The sequence below is a fragment of the Equus caballus genome, chromosome 8 (assembly GCF_041296265.1).
Source record: "Equus caballus isolate H_3958 breed thoroughbred chromosome 8, TB-T2T, whole genome shotgun sequence".
NCBI lineage: Eukaryota > Metazoa > Chordata > Mammalia > Perissodactyla > Equidae > Equus > Equus caballus.
In genome coordinates, this window is record NC_091691.1 from 46,280,796 (window position 1) to 46,290,428 (window position 9,633).

A 9,633-nucleotide genomic window follows, 5' to 3' on the forward strand; every position below is an offset into this window, starting at 1 on the left:
CACAACTAATTATGATCACCAGTTATTTGCCTGATTTCGTTTCCCAGTCATTCTCTGCTGCTCATGTTAGGACCTGAATTTTGTATCTAGTCGTAGTCTTGGCCCCAAATGCTCCATAGCGGGGGGGGCGTGGTAGGAAGGCCGGGCAGGGGGGCCGGCCCCGCCTTCCCGTTGACAAGCCCTGCAGCTTCAGTTCTCTGAGCGGCTGGGGTGGGGCAGGGGCTCCCTGCATAACAGGCTAGCTGGGAGAGCAGCGAGATGAGATAGCGCGTGTAAAGATGCCCGTAAGCCGTAAACTGCCAAACCAAAGTAATGTGAAATTCTTATTATTTCTTCTCTACAGTAAAACAAAGGCTATTTGGAGAGTTTAACTCAGTTCAGGATGAGCGCCCACTCCCCTCCCAGCTGTCCCAGCTGTTCTCAGGAATTCTGTGGTTGCCGCTCCCTCAGTTCTCAGCTGGCCCAGTGATTCAGAAAACATCCCTCCCCACCCGCCCTAACAGCTCATCCTCCAATTCTTTAGCCCTTCCCTAACTAAAGTGTCTCTGTGACTAACTTCCAGATATGTGCTGTATGGCTCACTCGTTTAGTAGGAGAAATAGAGCCACCTGTGCTGAGTGTGCACAGCGCCCAGGAAGGGAGCCTGATGCTCCCAGTGAGGTCTGATGACCGTCCTCTCCACAAAAGGCATTGTTCATGCTTTCACAGATGAGGAAACCAGATCTGAGAGAGGCCAAGTAACTGGTCCTGGCCACACGTTTACACTCTAGCTGCTTGTTTTTTATGTTTTTATTTTATTGTGTTGTGGTGAGAACACGTAACATGAGAGCTCCCCTCCTAACAAAGCGTACTCTATATTATTGTTGATGACAGGTACGGTGTTGCACAGCAGATCTCTACAACCTACTCATCTCGCTCAGTTGAAACTCTGTGCCTGCTGCTTACTAACTCTGTATTGCCTAGACCCTCGCTTCTTAAACAAGAAGCAGGACCCTGGAGCTCTGCGGCTCTATCTCCGCCGGCACAGTGCACCAGAACTGTTTCAGCTGCAACAGACTTGATCGGAAACTGGGGAAACAGGAACAAGCATTTTGTCCAACGCTCATTCCAGGGAGGGCCGGTGTGGGGGCAGGGGGTGTCACAAGGCTTTCCTCATCAGGTGAGATGTTCACCCTGGCCCTGCCCTTCCTATGCATCCATGCTGGACAAGAGCCTGCGCTCACCAACTCTGAGGACACACTGAGCAGCTGGCCTCTGCTCTGACCATGCCTTCTCTACCTTCTCATCTGGCTTCTGCTCAACAGAACAGCTGGAGAAGTGCTACCTCAAGGGCTGCCCGACTATTTTTATGTGGCCATCTGCCTTTTAGACCAGGGCTGGCAGGCAGCAACAGGCCTGAGGAATGCCACAGCAGGTGGGTGGCGCCCGGACAGCTGAGGACGCCTAGCCCTGCCACTGACTGTTGTTCCAGGGACGCTGAAAATGTGGTGCGAGGATACCAAGGAGAGAAAGAATGCCTTTTACACATCAGAGCTGGGACAATGTGGGTGCCCTTGATTCCTTTTCCATTTCTGGGATGAGATGAGGCCAGCTCTGCCCTGCTATTGTCAGGGTCTGGGTGGCAGACTGGGCCGGGAGCACAGTGTACAGGTCAGACGCTTTGGCTAGATGCCGACCTCAGTGCCATCAGAGGGGAGAGAGCAAATGCTCTGCAGAGGGCATGGGCCCAAAGGAAGCCTGGGGCTTCAGCTTGTAGTAAGACCCCGAGGTGTCCCTGCGACCGCCTTGACTGAAAGCTAAGCCTGGAGCAGACAGTCAGGCCCGCGGGTCTCCTTCCAGAAACCGTGCGAGCCTGCCTTGCCCAAGGGGCAGGGCTGTCATCAGAGTTGTGGTTATTGGGAGGGCTTGCTTCATTCACAGTGCCCTGGGAGGGAGGAAGCATGGAAAAAATCAATCAATAAAAACCCCTTCTCATTACAGAAAATTTTAAACATACACAAATTAGAGACTAGGATGACGAAACCCCAGGTATCCATCATCCATGTAGAAGCATTTTCTTAGACAAATCTTAAGAGTATACCTCTTTCCTAAAAAAAGAAGAAAAGGGTGTGTTTGTGTCAGATTTACAGCAAATGTTTGAATTCGCCCTTTCCAGGAGGAAATGGGGAAATAAATGGATCAGATACTTTGAAGGTAACATTGAATTTCTTACACCTTTCTTTCTCCTTTGTGGAAAGTGTGCTTACTTCCCAAACATTTATAGCTGCCTGCTACGTGCCAAGCTCCCTTCCAGGCTCTGGGTTATCAATCTATTGGACAGCATCTGCTGGATCTTGGGGTCCAAGGGAGGTGGGTCAAGGCGTCTGGAGCCCTGGGCTGGCACTGGCGAGACTTTGAGAAAGGCACTTAAATTCTAGATTCCAGGCTTCCTCGTGTGTAGAGTAATCATGATAACGTTGATCTTAACTGTATTGTTGTGAAAATCAAATACAATTGTCTTTAAACCATGAAAGTATTTCGTAATGTTAAAAATATTCAAAAATTTAAAGGAGTTATTTGGAACATGCTTGAGACAACAGGGGTCAGAGACTGTCTTGTGGGCCCCTAAAACCGCCCTCCTTCGAGATGGAGGGGTTGGAAAATTGAACTGGGTCTCCCAAACATCCCTGCCGCAAGGGTTCTGGATGCAAATGGCCCTTGGCCAGTTAGACGCCCCTGGCTGGTTTGGAAGCGGAAATCTCCTTCTTGCTCTTCCTGCCTCCAGCAGGACGGGGTTGCTCAGGCCACTGCCCCCACTGCCTCAGAGCCGGTGGGCGTGTTGGGGAGCAGTCGTGGCAGGAGCAGCAGCCCAGGCAGCCTTGACTCCATCCCTTCGGATGACTGACGACTGTGAGCACGTAATTGCCTCTGCGAAACCCTCTTCTACTTGAACTGTCTAGAGTAACTGTCCTTCCTGCATGGACCCCTGCCTGAAGCAGGCGATGGAAGAAGGGCCGAGGTCATGGGGCGCCACGGGAGCAGAGGGCCCTAACCCAGCCGGACCTCTGCTCTTCCCCCGTTTCTATTTGGTTTTGGTCTGTGCATTGGGCTCCTCTTAGGCTTTTCATGCAGCAGGGGCATGTGTGCTGCATGGACCTGCCTGGGCCGTGTGGCACACAGGTAGTTTTACACTTGGCAGCTCCGCGCAAACGTTGTAGGGTAGGGTGCCAGCTGTTCCTCCAAGGAGGACGTGTTTGTCTCGCCTGAAGAATGGGAAGGGGTGCTTTGCAGAAAGAAGTGACACACGCCACAGAAGACAACTAAGGCAGCGTTGGACTCTGGCACCTGGGGGCTGTGTTTGTTGATGCTGAGCGATCCTGCACACTCACCCCCAAAAGCACAGCGGCGTGAACGAAAGGCATTTCTTTTCTTTCTTCTCTGGCTGCTGCCTGGCTGCTTACAACTGCAGGTCCTCTGCATGTGGCTCCAGGCTGCAGGGCAGGATCAGACCTGCTCCACATGTCTCACTCTGGGTCCCTGCTGAAGGGGCAGTGGCCACCTGGGCATGTCCTTGTCATGACGGTCACAAGAGTGCCTGAGGCAGGCCAGGCATGCACACAGAAGGGTGGGCTCAGGCCCTATCTGCTAATATTCCAAGCCTGCCATCCTGGGGCTCCAGCACCATATGCACCAGGAGGGAGGGAAATAACCCAGTCTCCCAGGAGCTTAAGAGACGAGTCTATTCTAAGAGGAACAGGGAAGAAACTATTTCTTATGTTTGATGAATTGAGTTAATCTGATTTTTTTTTTTGAGAAAGATTAGCCCTGAGCTAACATCCACTGCCAATCCTCCTCTTTTTGCTGAGGAAGACTGGCCCTGAGCTACCATCTGTGCCCATCTTCCCCTGCCACAGCATGGCTTGCCAAGTGGTGCATAAGTCTGCGCCCAGGATCCGAACCAGCGAACTCCAGGCCACCAATCGGAGTGCGCAAACTTAACCACTACACCACCGGGCTGGCCCCTGATATTTGTTTTTATAAACTATTTTTCTCATGTTTGTGACCTGCTTTAGATATTTTTGTTATTGTTTTTGTTATTTTTCAAAGCTATCAGGAACTACATCTATTCTTGCCATTATTTAATAAAACCTTATTGTTTGTGTTTGTATTAATATTTTCAGTCTGTTTTAACATTTATTATCTTATCCCATCTTTATAACATTGTTGGTGGGAAGAAAAAATAAATTACACCCGTTTTACAGATGAGGAAATTAAGTCTCATAGATGTTAATAACTCCCACAAGGTTACACAACCAGCAAAATAGCTGAACTGGAACTAGCACCTAGATGTTGTCTGAGCCTTCAAGAAAACTCTATGCCCAGCAAACACAGGATGATGTTAAAAAAATGTCAAGAACTAATAGAGTGATGCGTTAATCAATCAATCAAAATACAAAATAATTTCTTTTTATTTCTAGCTAAACAAAACTATATACTATAGAGCTGCTAATTGAGTGATATAATTTGTAGCATAATTTATCAAATCACTTTAGTAATTTCTAATCACTTTTTTTTGGAGGAAGATTAGCACTGAGCTAACATCTGCTGCCAATCCTCCTCTTTTTGCTGAGGAAGACTGGCCCTGAGCTAACATCCGTGCCCATCTTCCTCTGTGTTATATGTGGGACGCCTGCCACGGCATGGCCTGACAAGCCGTGCGTAGGTCCACACCAGGCATCCATCCGATGAACCCCAGGCCACCGAAGCAGAACGTGCCAACTTAACCGCTGCGCCACTGGGCTGGCCCCATCTAATCACTTTTTGATTTTTAGCAAATGTTGACGGAATCTCCCTGTATAACTTGGTGGCTGCTAGCTAAATGATGCTGTTGTCTGAGCTATGATTTGACCCAGGAAATGCTCCAAATTCTCCCAGTGACATCAGTAGACGTTGCGTGACTTATGCGGAGAACTGCTCTTTCCATCAATAATACCGCTCCTGGTATTCATTGTTCTATGAAACTAACAGCAATTCCATTCGAAAGACGTCTAGACTTTCTAATACTGCCTAAGATTTTATTCAATATCTCTGTTTTAACCAAGCCATGAAAACACTTTATTGGAATGCCATATTTAGTTAGTTGGCCTCACCTTTTTTTATCTGTTTTCAAGCTATGGAGCCCCATGCACACCATCTGGCAATGTTTTGGGATTCAATAACTTGAAATAATGTAAAACATTATACATTTTTCACTTTTGTCATCAAACCACCAATGTACTTTAATGTAATTGATTAGACATAATCAACAGGAAAAAAAAGTTTTCTCCTGGAATTGAAATTTCAGTGTGTTTCTCTCCAAATGATGTTTCTTTTCTATAGTATCTTCTGCTTCTACTTCATAATTTATTTTGTTTTATATATTTGACCATTTCTATAATTTATAGAATTAATCTATCATCTTTCATAACTGAAATTTTTCTTTCTTATAAAACTAAAGGAAGTATTGGCACCTTTATTAGATCATAATCTACAATTTCCAAATCTCTAAAAAAATTTTTTTTCTTTTCCAAAATTTTAAGGTCTTCCATTTCACAGTTTTTTATTAGAGTGAATATATGAAGCCTGATACAATTTTTCTGCCACTTTTTCAGCTCTAGCCCCACAAACCGTCCATTGAGGTCCAACAGGTCTTCCTACTTCAGTTCCCAGCTTGTCAGGCATGTTAGTCAACTCTCGAGAATACTTGTGTGATGGCTGGCAGTAAATAAAAACTTTATTGAGGAAAGATTTAAGACGATTCCTGATTTACATAGTCTGTTTCATTATCCAGAAGTAATTTAAGTGAGGTGATTTAGAACTCTGGAAATTTTCCAAAACCTTGGCTGATAGACATTTTGTAAACATTACACTGGCCCATCTATACAAAACTCAGTGGAATTTTCAAGTAAATATTTCATATTGAAACCGTTTTCCTTGAATACCACAAATAAAGTTGCTATGTTATGTCAGATACTTTTCCAGCTTCATGGAATCAATAAAAGCTATAAAACTGTCTTCAACCAAGGACATGAATCTTGCATTTTAAGTAAATGATTAGAACGCTTTTATGTGAAACAGTTGAAGCTTCCTTGATAAGCTTTTATGGCCTTGATTTATGTTTTCCAAAAAATGTTCTCATTTTTTTGATTTGTTTATTTGGTGAGGAAGATTCGCTCTTTTTTTTTGCCTGAGGAAGGCAAATCCTCCTCTGTTTTTCGCCTGAGGAAGATCAGTCCTGAGCTAACATCTGTGCCAATCTTCATCCACTTTATACGTGAGTTGCCACCGTAGCATGGCTTGAAGAGCAGTGTAAGTTCCTGCCTGGGATCTGAACCGGTGAACCCGGGTCACCGAAGCAGAGCACACTGGACTTAACCACTATGCCACAGTGCCGGGACAAATTTTCTCATTTTAATAGATAGATATTTTAGAACAAGCAGGACCATTAGTTGAAATTGTCACATCTCCAACTCATGAAAACCAAGTCAATAAAACACTTCATTGGAATATCATATTCTATATGAATGTTTTCTTGAAGTTCTATGAAATATGTTTTGTCTGAAAATGCTTGATTTTTAAACACTTTTATTATGGAAAATATTAAAAATTTGCAAAAATAGAGAAAATAGCACAACAGACCCCCATGTCCCCATCACCCAGCTTCAGTAATGATCAATTCATGAGTAATCTCGTTTCATCTATATTCTCATCTACTTTTCCCACACTCCAAAGCGTCTCAATGCATATTCCAGATATTATTTATTTCAGCTGTAAATATTTCAGTTTGTAGCTCTGAAAGGGAGTCCCTTTGGAAATATAACCATTATTGTACCTCAAAAATAATTTTCAAATATTATGTTTGTTTATGTTTACCACATGATAGACAATTCTAAGAACTGTGTTTATTCTAAATGCTTTTCGGGACCTGGCTGAGGAGTAGGCGCCATCATGGTGAGCGTACTTTGCTGCGGTAGGGGCTCCGCCATCCGCAGCCATCGGCCGCGGTGTGGCGCTGGGGATGTACCCCAGGGAGGCAGGGCTTCCAGGGGTGTCCGAAGGAGGCAACTCCCGCGGTGGGGAGCTATTTTGGGGGGCCCGAAGGCCGAGGATGGGTCAGTCATATCAGCCTTCGGCCCGTCTTATCCTCTTTTATCATAGCTCCCGTTGAACAGGTGATCAAATTGAGGTTCCAGGAGGTTAAGTGATGTGACCGGGATGGGTCACAATGCCAGGAAGTGGCGGAGACGGGATTCGGACCCAGGCGCTGGTCCCGCAGCCACTCTGCCAGGATCTGTCACTCCCCGGCTTGCAAAGTTGCGTTCCAGGGGGTGTGGAGCGTCCAGTGTCCGGGTTTGGGGGCCAGGCCGGCCTCCGTTTGCGTCTCAGCTCCCTGCCCACCTGGGATCTTGCTTTCCCGGCCTGCGCCCCAGTTTCTTCGTCTCTTCATTGGACGACACAGTCCTTCTGTCTCAGATTTGAGGTTGGGGAGAAATGAGTCACGGGAAATGTTCTCCACGGGTCCTCGCATTCGTTAAGGATAAATGGGAGCTCCTAATTAAGTAGTTTCTGTTTTGTTTTTTTTTTACAATGCATCAGATAGTCTAGAAACATCTCAGGAAAGCAGGTGGGGGGGTGGTGTAGTGGAAATCATGGGCTTCCCACAATTTTCTTGGCGCTAAAGCGGGAAACTGGCTCGTGAGGTTGTTGGATTCAAGGAGACAGCGCGTGAAAGGTCGTTCTGGTATTGGTTCCGTGCAGAGTAAGTTCCAGATAATAGGGTCGTTGCCATTATCATTACTTAGAGTCTGCCCTTCGTTGAAATGTTGTGGTCACTCTCCATGCGTGGGAGCAAGTTTGGGGAACTTTAATAATAACTTATGTCATTGCAAAATAACAACTTTTGAAGAATTAAAGTTTTTTATTGAATAAAAATAAATAAATACTTTTCATTTGCTTTATCAGCTTTCTTTGATTAAATTTTTGAAAATTTCCCTTATTATAAATGGCTTGTGGTATGAATTTTTTTCCTTATCAACAATTATACTTTTTCTTTTGCTTATGAGCTTGAATATAACATGATTGCCATTCTGATGAAGTACGTTTTTAGTATTTTCTACTTGAATGAATCAAAGTTTATGTCTCTACCAATAATAAGCCACTCTTTTTTGTTGTTAAAATAATTAGGTTAAAGTTAATTTCATCCCAAAAATAAAATTTAAGGAAATCGAAAACATGCACTCAATATAGGTTTTTTTCTTTCTTTTAAAATTATTATCTCTATCAGGTAATAGGAGGGGGGAAATTTACAAATCTGAGTCATTTGCAATTGAATAGCTCTTATAACGCTAAAAAATGTTTTCACAGTCTTTGTAATGTTTCACCCTCACAACCGGCCTGGAGATCGGATTTGGAGTGACTGGATATTTTACTTTTATTGTATAGATTCAAAATGGTGTACAGAGAGGCTGCGCCCTGCCTGTGGCAGAACTGGTGGTGGGCCGCCAGGTGGAGGGGAGAATGAGAGCTTTGTGGACAGAGGCCCTCACACTGCGGTTTCCACTAAACCAAGTTTCTCTGAGTGGGCATCTAATTCTCACTCCAAGAAGTTTTATATTATGTACATATTTTTTTTTCAAAGATTGGCACCTGAGCTAACAACCGTTGCCAATCTTTTTTTTCTCCTGCTTTTTCTCCTCAAATCCCCCAGTATATAGTTGTATATTTTAAAGATTTTATTTTTCCTCTTTCTCCCCAAAGCCCCCAGTACATAGTTGTGTATTTTTAGTTGTGGGTCCTTCTGGTTGTGGCATGTGGGATGCCGCCTCAGCGTGGCTTGATGAGCAGTGCCATGTCTGTGCCCAGGATCCGAACCAGCGAAACCCTGGGCCACCGAAGTGGAGCGCTCGAACTTAACCGCTCAGCCATGGGGCCAGCCCCTATATTATATTTTAATTTAGATGATAACTTTCCATATCGTGTGCGTGTATTTCAGGACCCTGTGTATTTTTGTGCTTATTATTGCAGAGTGCCAAATAATCCTACTAAGAAAAGAGCAGAGGAGGACTTCCTTCATTTCCTTATTCCATTAATCAACAATCATTTACTGAGCACTGTGTATGTCTCACTAGGAGACGCTGCTCTAGGTCCTGGCAGATGGTGGGAGCGTGTGGAGGGAAGGTGGCTGCATGGAGGTTTTGCAGTGGCCTGAAGACACAATGTGATGGGAGAATTGAGCTCTCCTACAGTCGGCCGCAGTCTCATGGCAAGATGCCCTTTAATTTCAGCAAGCCTCATCTACACCGTTAAATTAATGTTAATTTGAATTCAGTGTTTTTCAGTTTTGTTTATATTTATCATGCAAATGTTTTAAGTGGTTGAATAGAAGCTATCAGCATAAAGGGTTCATATCTGATTTTATGTTTGTATATTTAAATAACATTATAATGAAAGTAACAGAGCTTCTTGGGGGTTTTCCTGCCCTCCTGCCTTGCACAAGAACCGTGCAGCAGCTGACCTCTGCCCTCCGACAGCACTGGCACACGCGCAAGCGCACCCCCGAGGCCAGGACGCTCGGTGCGAGGCCGGGGCAGGCTGGCAGGGGTCTTCCCCTCGCCC